Below are 18595 nucleotides of genomic sequence, written 5' to 3' on the forward strand. Positions count from 1 at the left end.
ACACTGAGCAACAACAGGTTGGGGAGGAATGAGCATTGCAGCTGCAAGCGAGGGATTTCTTCCAGCATTTTTGGGACATAAAAAATAGTTAATACCTTAGGGACGCTATGACGGAAACGTTTTGCGGTTTTGAAACCGTGACTTTTTCATACCACGGTATACCTTGAAACCGGTAATTGTCACATGTCTACTACTGAGTCTATAAAAAATTCTTGAAGCACTCAAAAAATCATTAAGTATTAGCACTAAAATGCAACAATTTGATTTTACAACTATAATGCAAGACCCAGATGTCTTTTTATGTTTAACAAAAATAACAAACTTTGAGGATATCTACACCACATAAAAAAGTCATTCCACAGCAAGTTCCTCTCTCCTGAAAAATTGAGGTCACCAGCCACAGACTCGGCAAGCAGCTGTCTCATCATTCTTATATCATTGTACACTTGTAATACTCTGGAAACTCCAGGGTCATACAATCTCTTCCTGGGATTCTGGTCAAACTCTCATATATTTAATTCATTCCTTCAATTTCAACACAGCTTTTCCTGTTCAGGGTCATGGGTGCTGGAGCCTATTCCAGCGGTCTTCAGGTGAAATGTGGACAACATCTCCAACTGGTCGCCAGTCAGTCTAAAGGCATATATAGAGACAAACAACCATTCACACTCACATTCACACCTTCACTGAGTGGGAACTGAAGCAATTCAGGAGAATGAACAACCATCAATCACAACTCATAATGTATATTTTTTTCCCAAAAAATAATTTCATGCTGAATTACTAACAGTACAAACATGTTGAAGTAGTGTTAGACAATCTTAGTAGTAAGTTGATAACGGCACAAACGTTAGGGGACATTTGAACAAAGCCACCACACTTGTTTTAATAGCTAAGTTTGTACTTGCTCTCAGAGGGGCCACTTTTACATTGTGAAATGAACAGCAATAGTGTTGTAACGATACTGATACTAGTATCAGAAGGGGCCTTTATATGGAACTAAAATGCTGGCATCAGTATGAAAGAGTCGTAATAAAAAAAAGAAGCCGATGCCATTTACGAAGACTAATATGAAACTGTGAATGCAGGGAATTTATATTGTTCAGAACTCCAAGAAGCTAGGCCCTATACGAGCTGAATTTAGGAGGAAAGCAAACTACACTCTGGATTGGTCACAAGTCAATCACAGGACTGGCGTTAGGATAAAAACATTCGCAGAGACCGCGAATCATTCACTGAGGTGCGAACTGAATCTCGCCAAGCCAGGCGAGTTAACTGCTACACCATCAGTGTCTCAAGTCTGAATTGTTATACTATAAAAGCATCAGCACCATTAGCCTTATCTGAAGAGCCCAGGGGAAGCTGTTTAAATGCTTCTTGGTTGTTGAGTTAACCGGGTTAAGTGCAAACGTGCAAATCTTTTGTGAGCTGTGGGCTGTTTTCAAAGTTTGCATATTTGTTTGGAGGAGAGCATTGGCACTTTTTTCACGACACGGCAAAATGTTTGAAGTGGCCTTGCTTTTGATGAGCAGAGAATAACAGTGCTGTTGAACTGTCTCCGATGGTACAGATGTGACGAGTAGGAAACGTATACGAAAGCAAGAGACTAATCTTTCTATGTAATGCGAGCAGCATCCATGTTCCAAGCCATCGCTGAACACTTCAGATGAGGTACAGTAATCTGAATCTCAAAAATGGTTTTGCTGATTAGGAGAGGTGTGGAGACTTTTTATGTGACATTTTTAAAAAATGTTACGCGCCACTGGCACCGCTTTGCTTGCCGTTTCATTTGTTCATTTTTACCTTTTTAATTGAGAATAAAATAAATAAATCATAAAATTTACGAATTATCATGTCTAAAATCAAAATTTAAAAAATAACCTCAAAAGATCGATATAGCCACCTTTCTTTTTGATAACAGCAACAGGCGCCCTATTCAGAGAGTCAGTTTTTGAACTAGTCAGACACTGTTCAGAAAAGCGTGTTGGCTTCCTTCACTGAAAATTTATTGCTTAAGAAGGGCCCAAAAGTTCTCTATAAGGTTAAAGGGATCTGAAAAAGGGTGTTATGTGATTAGTTTTTCTTTTTCAAGGACTTCACTGACCAGCCATGCAGTAGATTACTTTGACGTAGGTGATGGAGTTGTCGCGCATAAAAGTCAACATCCTCTTGAACGTACCAGACTGTGCCACTTCTTGAATAAAGTGATTTCTAAAATTTGACACTAGGTCTGAAAAATTATTTTTAGTCAATTTTCTAACCCCGAAAGGTTTAACTAGTGGATCTTTACAGATACCTGCCCATACTTGTACAGTGGTACCTCTACATACGAAGTTAATTCGTTCCAGGACCTTGTTTGTAAGTAGAAAATGGTCGTATGTCGAGCAGGATTTTCCCATAAGAATATAACTCCGTTAATTTGTTCCACAGCCCGAAAACCACTAAATCCTTAATAAATACTGCTTGTACTATTACAAATGGCAATTACACAACGCAAAACAAATGAATCATAAAAACAAACAAAAAAATCGGAATAATAATCATAATAATTCCTGTAAGAATGTAACGAATCGGGTTGTAATGTGGCGGACGTTTTTGTATGCTGTAACTGAACGCATCACGTGGCTGACTGGCTGACGTGACGGAGAGAAAAAGGAGTGGTAGAGATTTTACTTTCTCTTATACTGTTTTGTCGTTGACGTCAACTACGGCGGACCGTAGGCGTGCTGTGTGGTTCTGAAATAAATGATTAAAAACTTGACAAAGCTAGCGATTTCTTTGCCGATGTTACCACAATAATAATTGTCGCCTTAACTTATAAAGACTGGCGAACGGATGTCGGAGGAGGAACGTCGAGATCGTAGACGTTCTACAGCCGTACACATACACTTGTGAAGAACATAATGTCATGGCTCTCTTGAGTTTCCAGTTATTTCTACAACTGATTTTTCTCCGATAGAGTGATTGAAACAGATACTTCTTTGTCACAAAAAACATTCATGAAGTTTGGTTCTTTTATGACTTTATTATGGGTTAACAGAAAAAGTGATCAAATCTGCTGGGTCAAAAATATACACACAGCAACACGAAATAGCAATTTCTTGTGAGTGATTATTGACTTGAACAATCATCGACTTGAACAAGTCAGGAAAGTCACTTGGAGCCATTTCAAAGCAGCTGCAGGTCCCAAGAGCAACAGTGCAAAATATTGTTTGTAAGTATAAAGTGCATGGCACTGTTTTGTCACTGCCACGATCAGGAAGAAAACGCAAGCTATCACCTGCTGCTGAGAGAAAATTGGTCAGGAGGGTGAAGATTCAACCGAGAATCACCAAAAAGCAGATCTGCCAAGAGTTAGAAGCTGCTGGAACACAGGTGTCAGTGTCCACAGTCAAGCGTGTCTTGCATCTCCATGGACTGAGAGGCTGCCGTGCAAGAAGGAAGCCCTTGCTCCAAAAGCGGCACCTTAAGGCTCGACTGAAGTTTGCTGCTGATCACAAAGATAAGACCTTCTGGAGGAAAGTTCTGTGGTCGGATGAAACAAAAATCGAACTGTTTGTCCACAATGCCCAGCAATATGTTTGGAGGAGAAACGGTGAGGCCTTTATGCTCAAGTACACCATGCCTACCGTCAAGCACGGTGGTGGTAGTATTATGCTGTGGGGCTGTTTTGCTGCCAATGGAACTGGTGCTTTACAGAGAGTAAATGGGATAATGAAGAAGGAGGATTACCTTCAAAATCTTCAAGATAACCTAACGTCATCAGCCCGAAGATTGGGTCTTGGGCGCAGGTGGGTGTTCCAACAGGACAATGACCCCAAACGCACATCAAAAGTGGTAATGGAATGGCTAAATCAGGCTAGAATTAAGGTTTTCGAATGGCCTTCCCAAAGTCCTGACTTAAACCCCATTGAGAACTTGTGGACAATGCTGAAGAAACAAGTCCATGTCAGAAAGCCATCAAATTTAACTGAACTGCACCAATTCTGTTAAGAGGAGTGGTCAAAGATTCAACCAGAAGCTTGCCAGAAGCTTGTGGATGGCTACCAAAAGCGTCTAATTGAAGTGAAAATGGCCAAGGGACATGTTACCAAATATTAGCGCTGCTGTATGTATATTTTTGACCCAGCAGATTTGATCACTTTTTTCTGTTCACCCATAATAAAGTCATAAAAGATCCAAACTTCATGAATGTTTTTTGTGACAAAGAAGTATCTGTTCCAATCACTCTATCGGAGAAAAATCAGTTGTAGAAATAACTGGAAACTCAAGAGAGCCATGACATTATGCTCTTCACAAGTGTATGTAAACTTTTGACCACAACTGTACTTTTCGCCAAGATTTGTATCCATTTAATACGGTACATCCGCCGGTATCGTGCCAATGTAGTTACCCCCGTCAAAAATTGTATCCCCCGGGCGGAGCCACTGCACTGCACTGATTTGCTTGATTTGGTGTTTTGGTGATCTAGTTATCTACGAGGTTTTAAAACATAGCCCATCCACCAAAAAATAAAATAAAAACTCTGTCGTATAACGTAACTTACGTACTGAATGGAAAAAAAAGGCAATGTTTTACTGTTTTACTCGTAGGATGACCTATAACTGTTACTACTGTAATTCTAGTCCTGTATGGAGTTTCTACAGTTTAATAAACGTTGATTTCCAAAATACATAACTTTGGTTCTTTTCTGGTTTCAAGTAATTGTTTAAGTCGACATAACTAATGACTAATGTGTGTGTGTGCGCTCCCGCGGCCAGGGGACACAATTTTTGACGGGGGTAACTACATTGGCAAGACACCGGTGGTGGCTCTGTTGTACAATTAGGGTCTTTAGTGGGGCAAATTGAAATTCTGCTCACCATTTTGACGGTGGTCTCTAGTGTTTCATGGTCCACATTTTCAATCCCTGAATCTTGTTCAGTAGTCGTTGTCGCTTCTAAAAAATTACGTATATCCATCTTGCCTCTTCGGTCGTCGAGTGTTTTGGCTAAGAAAAGAAAATGACTGTCCAAGGTCCTCAAAACATGTTCTGGTTCGAAAAATAATTTTGACTTACAGTATTATTAAAAATCTTTTTAGGTCATTTTATTCATTTTTGTTGTTTTATTGTTTTACAACTTTTATAGACAATATTTTACTTGAAAATTCTTAATTTTAAAATCATATATATAATCACATTACATGCAATGACACTTTTCGGCCACCACTCCGCTTATGGTCTTGCGGCAAAACAAAAAATGTGGCGCTGTCCTAAATCGTCGTATTTCGAGCATATAGTAGGATGCAGAAACAAGTAGAGAGTCAAATTTTACGTCGGATGTCGGAAAGATTGTGTGTCGAAGTGATCGTATGTCGAGGTACCACTGTACTCTCCTAGCTTCCTGGTGTTTGAGTTAAAGTGGAGCACTTTGTCCTTGAGTGCTTGACTTGTTAGATTCCTATGAGACATCTAGACCCCTAAGGTCGTCTGGAACGGGTCTTCTGCATATTCCAAGAACAAGAACCAAGCAGGGTGAGGCAGCCTTTAGTTATTATGCTCCTCACCCCTGGAACAAGTTACCTGAACGTCTGAAGTATGCTCAAACTGTTAGCTCTTTTAAATCAGGGCTAAAAACGCTTTTGTTTAGCACTGCATATCCATTACTGGCTATATATTTCAATCTACCTGCTTTCTATTCCTCTTGTGCTTATCTCCATTGCTGATTTCAATTATTATTATTAGTAGTAGTTTTTGTTTTATTTTTATTTATTTATTTTTATTCTATTTGTGATTAAATGCGATCTTTTGTCTTGGTTTTTACGTTGTATTGATTTAAATGTGATTTTTATGATCTTCATGTGATGTAAAGCACTTTGAATTGCCTTGTGTTGAATTGTGCTATATAAATAAATTTGCCTTGCCTTGCCTTGCCTTGCCTTGCCTTGCCTTGCCTTGCCTTGCCTTGCCTTGCCTTGCCTTGCCTTGCCTTGCCTTGCCTTGCCTTGCCTTGAGAAATCCAACCATGGGTTCATCCACCCAATCAGACATATTTGTTGTCCCATTCTTGATTTCTCAACTGATGTGTCTTGTTCAGAGATGGTCAGGTTACAGCCTTCGTTATCTTGCCCATGTCTCTTAGAACTGAACACTTCCTACTTTTTGACACTCAAGATATGTTGCAGTTGTAGAATGTGGCAGCACTGTATGATAATTGTGTGGTTGGCAGACTTGCTCTTTAGTAGGTTTAACCACCACACCTTTTTGCATGAGAAATCAAGTTTACCCCCGTTTTTGCATGTGCATTCCTGACAGTGTGTATTACATGCTCTCTTCTCAGCATCGCAGGTGGTCTGTCAATTCTCTAAGGACATCTTCATAAATAGTACGCCCCTGGATTGCTGCAGATTTGGGTTTTTCTGAAAGTCAAGCCTATGAAACTGCCAGATTTTAAGGCAATTACTGGACAAACACTAACTCAGAATATACGGTATAGTCATGTTTAGTTGAAGAAGTGTTCTCACTTTTGTTGCTACCAGTTTTGTAACTCATGGCTGTTACAATTCTATATTGTGACAAAGTGTCATTTTGTCAGTGTTGGAAGAAAATACAACAAAGTGAGGTCTGTACTCACTTTTGTGAGATATTATTAATGCACGCCCTCTTTTTATTTGGGAAGCACAGACATGCAGGTCACAATTTGACACAAGCAGACAAATTTGAGAGCTCACCGAAACTGAGACTGCATTCAATCACTTTGTGATGCTGGGTGGTCTTTTCTCATTTTATGATGGGCGGTTCAAGGATATAATCTAACGTATTAACACACAAGTGAGGGCTTAACTTCTTTTACACTGGTAAAAGCATACATACAGGTGTCTAGTCCCTTCTGACAAATACACACAGGTGTAAAACACTTGAGTAAGCATCTTGTGAGCTTTACACCCATGCAACACTACACAGCTTGTACCTGCTCATTGCATGCATATATACACACACAACGCTATTAATAGCTTGATGTATTAAAATAAAAAGACTTGCCATATGTAATCAACTTCATACCTTAATTGTCTGTTCCACTTGTTATCCCTGTCCTCTCAGTCTCGTGCAGCTCATATAATAACTAGCCTCACAGTCCCTCCGAACACATGCATGCACTGATAGAGAGTGAGAGAGGGAGTGAGCGGGAGAATGCAAGAGCATCGGGAAGGGAGCGAGCAAGAGAGAGAGTCTCCGTTTGTGTGAGAGAGATAGAGCCTACAGAGAGCAATGGTGTGTGATCTTATCTGGGTGTGAGAAGAGGAGTGTGAGAGAGAACGAAAGAATGAAAATGTAAGTGGAGGTGTTTGTGTATGTGTGTCTGAGAGTGAGATTTAGACAGGTTATGTGGAATAGAGTTGGTGAGAGCAAGTGTGAGTGTTTGTGTGAAAGAGAAAGTGTGTGTGGGGGGAGTGATATTGTGTGAATGTGAGACAGATTGTTTGCATAAGAAGAAGAGCACGTGTGTATGAGAGTGGGAACAAGTGAGAGAACAAGTAAATGATGCTTGCTTCACAAGTATCAAGCACAACTATACTCACACATTCACTAAATTTTTTTCTCTCACACACAGTAGTATAGTCACTCATATAAACTAGTATACTCGCTCACGTGCACTAGTATACTCTTTCTCACACATGCGACTATTATCTCACACACAATCGGAAAGTCTTACACAAACACACAACTATACTCTCTCCCACATACTAATAAACAGTTTCACACATAGTAGTATACTCTCTCACACACAGTACTTTCATACACATTACTATATTCTCTCACCGACACACTGCTATACTCTCACACACACTACCATACTCTCTCATACATAGCAGCATAGTTTCTTACACGCTACTATATTCTCTCACATGTAGTAGAATAGACCCCACTCACATGACGTCACAACGACACCTCCGTGCCACATTGTCCATCAGCTCGTCGTGTTTACGCATTACCGCTACGTAAATTCCTCCTATTATGGCGTGTTTTTCTGCTCGTTAACATTGATAATCAAAATGGTGAAGGCGTGTGTGGCGGTTGGTTGCAGTAACAGAGAAGATAGACGGAGAGACTTGAAGTTCTACCGTATTCTGAGAGACCCGGAGAGGAGAGCGAGATGGACTGCTGCAATTCGACGAGAAAACTGGGCACCAAACGATCACCACAGACTATGTAGTAGTCATTTTATACCTGGTAAGATGCATTTAATATATATTCAGAGGGTTTTGGGCTGACAACCACAATTAAGATCATTGCGAGGCTAATCGCCGACAACATACAGTTTCTAATTCAAGATGTTTATTTCTTCCACCATCATTTTTTTGAATAATATTTAGCTGGTACCAAGTGAAAGAAGCTGGCCTCGTCTACGGATCATCAGTTAAACAGGGTGTGGGTGTGTGTGGGTGGACAGGGGTGTCCAAACTTTGCAATGGGGGCCAGATTTGGTGTGGTAAAAATGTGGGGGGCTACCTTGGCGGATTTACGTAGAACAATATATTTAAACAATTTTTAGCAAGCTCTTCTGTGTGTCACATTTGCTTTATTATTATTTTTTTAAATTCATAATTTCAACAATCTCGCCCTTGTGGCGTTCTCTTTCAACACTCGGGCTCTTGAGAAATACTGCTGCTGTGAAATTAAACTAGCTTCAAGTTGCTATAATTTCTCGCTGCGTATCTTCCTTGTAATGTCGTACATGTCAGCGTGTCTTGTTTGCTAATATCGCGTCACATTGAACTCTTTGAAAACAGCGACTGTCTCTGTGCAAATGAGGCAGACAGAGTTGTTGCGTATTGTATTGAAGAAATAGTCCAATATCCACCTATCCTTGAAGCGTCGGCTATCGCAGTCAACTTTTTTTTTTATTGATTGTCGCCATTCTAGAAAATTGAAAGTAAAGGGTCACATGGGGTAATGTTGCTTAGAGTGCTGCTCTTAAAGTTTTTCAAACTTTCGTGAGAATAGGCTGAGTTTCTGTGGACAAGTAGTTGTAGATATCAGGGTAGCAGATGTCAGGCAGAGACGGCGAAGACAGCGGGTCGAAAAATATCGATTTAGGCATCAAATATGGATCTGGCGAATGGATAGACTGAAGCTTTTCCACATAACGCCTTTTATGCAACGCATCCAATGAGTTTACAGCGTCTGAAAGCACCGGGGCTTCCATGAATTGCACTATAAATTGCACGACAAATTGAAACCATTGAGAATACGGATAAACAATGACGGACAATACGGTGGCCGGATACAGCGACACGTCATTGTGTGACGTTGGTGAGTGGAGTCTACACTCTCTCACAAGTGGTAGCATAGTCTCTCACACACACTACTGTAGTCCGTCGACTCTCACACAGAATTATACTGTAGTTTCGCACAGTTATAATAATGATTTTTCATTTCTGATTTACCGTAATTTCCCAAATATAACGCTGACTTTTTTTCCCCATAATCAACTTGTAAAATCATGGTGGACATTATAAACAGGTACATGGATGAAGACAGAAATATCTATCTATCTATATCTATATACATATATATATATATATATACAGTGCCTTGCAAAAGTATTCGGCCCCCTTGAATCTTGCAACCCTTCGCCACATTTCAGGCTTCAAACATAAAGATATGAAATTTAATTTTTTTGTCAAGAATCAAAAACAAGTGGGACACAATCGTGAAGTGGAACAACATTTATTGGATAATTTAAACTTTTTTAAAAAATAAAAAACTGAAAAGTAGGGTGCAATATTATTCGGCCCCTTTACTTTCAGTGCAGCAAACTCACTCCAGAAGTTCAGTGAGGATCTCTGAATGATCCAATGTTGTCCTAAATGACCGATGATGATAAATAGAATCCACCTGTGTGTAATCAAGTCTCCGTATAAATGCACCTGCTCTGTGATAGTCTCAGGGTTCTGTGTAAAGTGCAGAGAGCATTATGAAAACCAAGGAACACACCAGGCAGGTCCGAGATACTGTTGTGGAGAAGTTTAAAGCCGGATTTGGATACAAAAAGATTTCCCAAGTTTTAAACATCTCAAGGAGCACTGTGCAAGCCATCATATTGAAATGGAAGGAGCATCAGACCACTGCAAATCTACCAAGACCCGGCCGTCCTTCCAAACTTTCTTCTCAAAGAAGGAGAAAACTGATCAGAGATGCAGCCAAGAGGCCCATGATCATTCTGGATGAACTGCAGAGATCTACAGCTGAGGTGGGAGAGTCTGTCCATAGGACAACAATCAGTCGTACACTGCACAAATCTGGCCTTTATGGAAGAGTGGCAAGAAGAAAGCCATTTCTCAAAGATATCCATAAAAAGTCTCGTTTAAAGTTTGCCACAAGCCACCTGGGAGACACACCAAACATGTGGAAGAAGGTGCTCTGGTCAGATGAAACCAAAATTGAACTTTTTGGCCACAATGCAAAACTATATGTTTGGCGTAAAAGCAACACAGCTCATCATCCTGAACACACCATCCCCACTGTCAAACATGGTGGTGGCAGCATCATGGTTTGGGCCTGCTTTTCTTCAGCAGGGACAGGGAAGATGGTTAAAATTGACGGGAAGATGGATGCAGCCAAATACAGGAACATTATGGAAGAAAACCTGTTGGTATCTGCACAAGACCTGAGACTGGGACGGAGATTTATCTTCCAACAGGACAATGATCCAAAACATAAAGCCAAATCTACAATGGAATGGTTCAAAAACAAACGTATCCAGGTGTTTGAATGGCCAAGTCAAAGTCCAGACCTGAATCCAATCGAGAATCTGTGGAAAGAGCTGAAGACTGCTTTTCACAAACACTCTCCATCCAACCTCAATGAGCTCGAGCTGTTTTGCAAGGAAGAATGGGCAAGAATGTCAGTCTCTCGATGTGCAAAACTGATAGAAACATACCCCAAGCGACTTGCAGCTGTAATTGGAGCAAAAGGTGGCGCTACAAAGTATTAACGCAAGGGGGCCGAATAATATTGCACGCCCCACTTTTCAGTTTTTTATTTGTTAAAAAAGTTTAAATTATCCAATAAATTTTGTTCCACTTCACGATTGTGTCCCACTTGTTGTTGATTCTTGACAAAAAATAAAAATTTTATATCTTTATGTTTGAAGCCTGAAATGTGGCGAAAGGTTGCAAGGTTCAAGGGGGCCGAATACTTTTGCAAGGCACTGTATATATATATACATATATACGTATATATATATATATATATATATATATATATATATATATATATATATATATATATATATATATATATATATATATATATATATATATATATATATATATATATATATATATATATATATAAACTGATTTTTTTTTAAATTGACACGGCCACGTTGTGTTGAAGAAACGTATGCGGCGATCCGTTGCCGACCATCACGGTACGTGACGTCAACATTTTGTTTCGGTAATACTTCACTCTGATCGGCCGAATGATTTCGTCTGTGTTAAATTCTGCTTTTTTTACTCTTCATAAAGCACAGAATTTAGTTTCTTGAACTCATTTGAGTCAACATTTATTGCAACTATATCTGTCCCTCGGGAAACTCAAACCCAAAAAACAATTGTTCCTATTGTTACTGTCGTGTCGACAGCGATGAGCTCTCTCGGGTTTCCGACTTACGTTCTCACTTTCATTTTACCGTATCAATCCATGGAAGAAACATTTATTCATCATGATGAAACGAGCAAGTTATACAGCAGCCTTTAAAAGACAAGTCACATCTGTTTTGTTTTCTCCTAGATTCTGATAAGTTGAAGAAGTTGTCAAACCATATTATTACTGTAAATGTTGTCAGTTTATGGTAATGTTTTGAACTACCAATATGCTATGCTTGTGCTGTGTTTCACCAGTCAGTAAAATGACATTTCTGTATCTGTACACGAGCTCTGTTTTCTTGTATTCTTCTATTTATTGGTGCTAAAATTAGGGTCCGCGTTATAAACGGGTACAATAATTTTCCCTAGAGTTTACAAGTAAATTTGGGGTGCGCATTATACACGGGTGCGCCTTATATTCAGGAAATTACGGTAAATATCTTCAAGCTACTTGAAATTTGCAAACAGTGGTCTTTATTTGTAGGGCTGTAATCTTTAAATGGGTGTTTACATCATCCTTCCTAATTGTGGCCAGCATAATTGTCAGTGTATGAGAATATACTATTACTTTTGAGAGAATACAGTACTGCGGGTGAGAGACTATACTACAACGTGTGAGCGAGTATAGTAGTGTGTGAGAGACTACTAGTGTGTGAAACTATACTAGTGGGCGTGAGAAACTATATTACTATGTGTGAGTGACCCTAGTAGTGTGTGTGAGAGACTATACTAGTGTGTGTGCGTGTGAGACTACTAGTGTGAGTTAGAGACTATACGGCTACGTTCCTACTACAGTTCTTAATGCACGAATCCGATTTTTTCGTGTTTTTCCGACTCGAGTGAGGCATTAACTTGACGGTCTGAACGTGACAAGTCGCATAGAACTGGACCATTTCAAATCCGATCTGGGTCATTTTCGTATGTGGTTTAGATCAGATCTGGGCCACATTTTTCCAGACTGTCGCGGCGGTCTGTACTGTCCAGTCTCTCAAATCAGAATTCATGGAGCAATTACGTCATCAAAAAGCGAGAGAGACGCCACGGTAGCGGTGCAGCTGTGCGTTATTAGCGCCTAGCTTGCCTTGAACACGGCTTTTTAGGAAGAGTCGGACTTGACAACAGTCATAAAAAAAAAATAACAACAGGTTGAGGATAAGCCTGAGAATGATCGGTTTTCTGTCTGCTCCATATAAGCAATATTTCAACATTGCTTGCACGGTCGGGAGTCGGGGAAAACTGCGCGTATGTGTGTGTGACATGCACGGACAGTGCGTGCAGGCTATCGATCCATATACTTTGAATATAAGCCTAAACTGGGATTATTTATGTCTGTTATTTGTGTCCTCTTTTTTAAAAAGCAAAATATGATATCCCTGGAATGACGGATGACAGCCAGCATGTGTGGTCATTTGTTTTGATGCTTCTGTGCATGTGGGTCATCTTGCTCAGCGCTTGTCGGACTGCGAATTAGTGCGCATGCGTAATACTTGAATGGTCTCAATGGACAAAGGCAGTCTGAACGGGCACGCCAAAAAAACATATGACAAAAAAATCGGAAAAAATTGGTATGAACGTAGCCTACTTGTGTGTTTGGGGGGGGGGGGGGGGGTGAGTATAGTAATGAGTGAGAGATGATACTATACGTGTGAGAGAATAGTAGTGTAGGTATAGTTGTGTATTTGTGAGAGTATTATGTTTCATGTGAAAGCAAGTGGTGTGGGTGTGTGGGGGTGTGTCTGAGAGTGAAGTTTAGATAGCCATTACAGGTTGTGTGAGCGTTAGTGGGAGCTTCTGTGAGTGCTTATGCGTGTAAAGCAGTGCTTCTCAATTATTTTCTGTTACGCCCCCCCAAGGAAGACGTAAATGTTTCGCACCCCCCCCAAACTCTCTGCCGCCACTGTAAAAAGTATCATTTGTCTATAAAATTACTATTATAAATACGCATCTGCCTAACATTGCGTCCTTTTTTTTCTAATAAAGAAAAAAAGTAACATAGATCAACTTATAATAAAGTATAACTTTATTAACATTGTTTTGTCTGTAACAGAGAAGACTTGACGCGCATCAATTTGCCTGGATTAAAAAAAAAAAAAAAAGAGTCACATCCAAACTGTAAAAATACACTCAAGGTACATTTTTGACCATTTAATACATAAAAATAAAATGTAATAAAATCAGTAAATAATAACAAATTCAAATTGATTAGAAACATTCACTCAATAGGACAATATGCCAAAAAATTGAACCGAAAAAACAAAACTGAATAAAAGAAAAAAAATGTGTCCTTGGGCAGAAGGACAGTTTTTATTTTTGCTGCTCACAGCATTACCTCCTTTGCAATGGTGTGGAGTTATTTTGCAATGAGCATGCTAACAATGCTCACTGGTTTACTGATATAACACTGACAAAGCAGGACGATTGTTGACAATATTCGGCACATTTTCACTGAAAAACAATGAAGCGGCTTTTCAATGAGATTGGGGTCTAATGTCTTTAAGTGGCATCTTAATTGATTTGGCTTCTGGCTGTCCACTATAATTATTTTTACACACAGTAAACAGTGATCTTTCCTCATCACCCACTGTATTAAAAGTCAAAGCTAAAAGGCAAACGGCACGAGAAAAGCGCATTCTCGGCGGCCGAGGTAGAACCGTAGGTGAGGGCGGTCGTCGTGACGATCCCAAGCCGAAAATGGCACTTCTCGGGCGGCGAAGTGAGAACCGGACAAGACAGTGGCTCGCTGCGCGAGTGAGTCCGGTTGGAAAGCGGCTTTCGAAAACAGCAGCGGCGTATTGCTCCTAATATCTGTTTTCTGTGTGCTGAGTGCTCTTCCTTAGTTCAAAAATACTGCACGCACTCTGAAAATCAGAGCGCCACTGCCACACAATGAGTGGATGTGCAAGTACACTTTATTGCAGTACGGCAAAAAAAAAAAAAAAAGCATGTTCCCCGAGGTCACATGCGCCCCTCCTGGCATCGCTCTGCGCCCCCCTGGGGGGGCGTGCCCCACTATTTGAGAAGTACTGGTGTAAAGTGTGGATGAGTGACAGAGCAATGGTGTGTGAATAAGGGCTCAAATACACCAGATGCATCTTCTTCCCGGGTTTGGTCTGTTCCCATTATATCCTATTGCTCAACGTATACCGGCAGCGTCAGTGCTCCGGATTGACTGCGGACCATTTCCAGTGTGCCGGAGCCCGCCAGATGGTTTAGGCTATTTTCTATTTTTGCCTGAGCCGCATCCGTCAAAATGGGCGGATCCAGGCCTGGAATCATTAGCCCAGTGTCTTATTCACGGTTTAAACACCAGCGAACATGGACGAAGAACTTTTCATCATGGAGGTGGAAAGTCGCAAAGTGATTTATGATGCAGCAGATCATTATTATAGGGACAGCATTAAAAAAGGAAGCTGCAAAGTGTCCTATTTTGTGTGTTTTTCTGACAATGATATGAAACACAGGACGTGCTGACAACTTTGTTTTTATTAATACACAGCGCTAACACTTCCTCAACCTGTGGCTCTCAGTAGACTGTCTCTTTCTCACTCCCCCATCACATGAACAAAACAAAATCACCTTAGTGTGCACTTCAGGGTGCCTTGGAAAACATTCAATCAGTATATTACACGTGGAACGCCATAGCAGAAGCTATGAAGATGGAAGGGGAGTTTTTATGTAAGTCATGTAATTTAAAACAGTAATTCAATAGTAGGGATGGGAATTAATAGGATTTTTACGATTCCGATTCCATTATCGATATTGCTTAACGATTCGATTCTTTATTGATTCTCTTATCGATTCTAATTTGGGGAAAAAGAAGAACAAACGTTTTGATTGGCATCGAGTTTGTTTAATCAGAAGTCACAACCTTACAAACTCACAACGAGGTCAAAAGAGGCCCAAAGCCTCAATATTAACTATGGCAATAAGTGGCAAATGCACATGAATGTGTGACATTTTACTGAAACATTTTTCTAATAGAAATAAAAAATATTGGTATATATTGGCATATAGGTCGTTGGTCTGCCGTTGGCAATATGTGTTAAACTTACAGGGGTCCCCAAACTTTTTCCTGTGAGGGCCACATAACTTTTCCCTTTGCTGATGAGGGGCCGGGGTCAGTTTGTAACAGAAAAAGTGTGACGATTGCAGGAGTGCCTAAATGTAAAAAATTATTGTTTTTCAGAAAGCCACAATCAAATAACCCTTTCTGGATATTTCACGGAACAAAAGTAAATAAATAAAAATAATAATATAATATAATAATAATTAATAATAATAACACTATTAATCAAATAGATAATAACCAACTAACCCTCTCTGAGTTCTTCACAGAAAAAGGCCAGAAAATCAATAACACTATTAGGGGGAAAAAAATGCTCTCTGGTATTGTTCAGGGGGCCGGACCAAATGTCGGGGCGGGCCGTATTTGGCTCGCGGGCCATAGTTTGGGGACCACTGTTAAAGCGTATTATTTACCAGTATATTGAAATGCATGCCTTTTAGTTTTTATGGTGCTTTCACGCTCATGTGGGGGCGCCCTTGCGCTTCCTCACGCGAAGAAGAACGCGCTCACGTGAAGAAGAAATGCCGCATCCAAGCGAGTGAGTGAGTTAGTGAGAGAGGGAAGCACTGCGACGACCCTACGTTCTTTGTTAATGCTTGTAAAATATCTACAGAGGCGATGCCTGTATGCATCATCTTTTGTGTTGTTGTTGTGTGTTTCCACTCGCGATCGGACACTTAAATCCAATTGTGTAGTGGTTTGAACGATGTGCTAATGCTAGCGAACGCATGCTAACCGTTTTGTTTTTACTGTATTAGCAGCTAATCATCGCTGATTTACGTTGATGAAAACCTGTTTGTTATTGGTTATTGTTATTGGTTGTTATTGGGGACGAAATTGATTTGTTTCATTTCCATTTTTAGTTTCACTCTTCAAGTGATGGTTGAATAAAGTCAGCAAATTATACCAACGTCTTCTGTATCGTCATTTCGGAGTTTAGCTAGCTGTATAGCTGTCTCGGTGAGGACAGTGCAGTCTATTCCCTCCCGATGCAGTTATCTCTACCTTGCAATGACTGCAAGTCGTTTTGTTGTAATTTTTCCTCGTGAAGTGAAGACACACTTTCGAGCGTTTGAACCTACGTGCTGTCATTGTTATGTTTACGGCTGCAATGCTCGTGCTAAACCATCGTAACCTTTTTCCTTTTTCACCCTCTTTCCTGGTGAAGTGTAGCCAAACTTTGAAGCAGATGGTTCTTGGCGCCATGCTAGTTTCATGCGTCTGGACAACAAGACAGTCACGACGCAATATGAGTCTTTAGGAATCGTTAAAGGGATCGTTAAGGCTTTTTCATTGTGATGTCGAGGCCTTCAAACACTAGGAACCGGTTCGGAATTGGAATCGGATTTCGATTCCCATCCCTATTCAATAGTGTCACAAACTTATGGTAAAAGCAAAAACAAAATCGGGGAAAAAAATTTTCTATCAAATCAAGTCCACCTCTCTCTCTTTCTCTCTGCTTCTTTGATGAGTATAGACTCTGTGTATTTGTCGTTGTTTTGAATGCCACATTACAACAGGACGGAGTTGGTGGAATGCAGCCGCAAGCAGCCGGTATGTTTTGCCTGTTTTTGACGTACTGCGGGGCACGCAGTCAACACCGAACCGTGCCGGACCCGGAACGAAGATGCGTCTGGTGTATTTAAAGTGCCTGTGACACGAAAAAGCATGTTTATTTCATAATACACGCGGTATTTTATGCCCCTGAATGATATGGACCGCTTGGATGTGTGTGGAAGCGATCGCTATATTTATTTAGTTTTTTGAATCCCGCGCCATGAAAATGAGTGACTTCCGGCTTCGGTCTTGCATTGAGGAGGAGGGCGCTGTGACGTGTACGGTAGAAGACGTTCTCTTCACTATACAGTGTACTGTTGTGTATGAGGACGAAGGATTCAGCTGATTTTGCGGATTAATACTTTTATTTTTTGCATCACGCCAGCCAAACGGCTGCAGAAAAATCATTCTGTATGCGGGAGAGGCGTATGCGCCTTTTTGGAGTTTCAAAAGGTTCCCATTCACCGTGGATATTTACTGTGGGACCATTGGACTTACATGGAAGTGAGTAAACATCTTGTTTTGTATTATGTCAAATACGAATACAGTGATTACAAAGTAAACACTATAAAATTCCTTTAAATAAAGGACTATTTACGTTTGATCATTGATAGGCATGTAAAAAGCTATCCTCATGCTCATTAGCAGTTAGCTGTTAGCGCGTTAGCTACACAACAACTCCAGCCACCCTCCTCCAGGGAACAAACTGTAAATTGCTCTCCGCCGGGCGGTTTGCCGATCCGCAAAGAAACTCGACAACCGGGTCGTCATGTCAAATAATCCAGGTTAGTTATGTGTGATTTTCCACTTCGAAGACTTTGAAACATCCCTCGGTTCGGGTTAGCATGTCTGCTAGCTGTCACTCCTTCTGGTCTGTTTACATTCTCCGAAGCCGGGGAAGGGAAATTACATATGTCCGATTTAGGTGTCATAAAATATCGTTCGGGAGGTGTGACAGTAAAGGTGAAGTCGACTGTTTTGACCATTATGGAGTAATTTTGCCATTTCGTCTTGAATAAATGGATTTTTATTATTTTATATTCCATTTAGCACAAGATTGTTATTTGTCATGACCATGCCATTTATTTAGCAATTGGGGAAAGTACTTGGGTAAAAAGAATATCCTGTAAAAATATTGAAGTAAAGAGACAGAAACAATGACATTTTGCCGCTCTCTTCGTCGCGTTTTCCTCATTGTGAATAGTTCCCCCTCGACGGGCTGACTGGTCCTTCTCAAGCCATTTATATAGCTATTGGGGAAAAATACTTGGATAAAAAGAATATCCTGTAAAAATATTGGAGTAGAGAGACTGAAACAATGACATTTTGCAGCTCTCT

The 18595-nt window shown here is 40.3% G+C and overlaps 1 protein-coding gene across 2 annotated transcripts in view; it reads right to left on the reverse strand.

Moving 5' to 3' along the window:
- The window catches only part of rgs6 (regulator of G protein signaling 6), a 190019-nt gene extending 182702 nt beyond the window's left edge, over positions 1-7317 (reverse strand). For both annotated transcript variants that reach the window (XM_057822487.1, XM_057822486.1), the window contains exon 1: positions 7043-7317. The gene's annotated coding sequence lies outside the window, so the exon portion shown is untranslated. The remainder of the gene's footprint in view (positions 1-7042) is intronic.
- Between the last annotated feature and the right edge of the window lie 11278 nt (positions 7318-18595).

Source organism: Corythoichthys intestinalis, chromosome 19 (assembly GCF_030265065.1).
Source record: "Corythoichthys intestinalis isolate RoL2023-P3 chromosome 19, ASM3026506v1, whole genome shotgun sequence".
Taxonomy (NCBI): Eukaryota; Metazoa; Chordata; class Actinopteri; order Syngnathiformes; family Syngnathidae; genus Corythoichthys; species Corythoichthys intestinalis.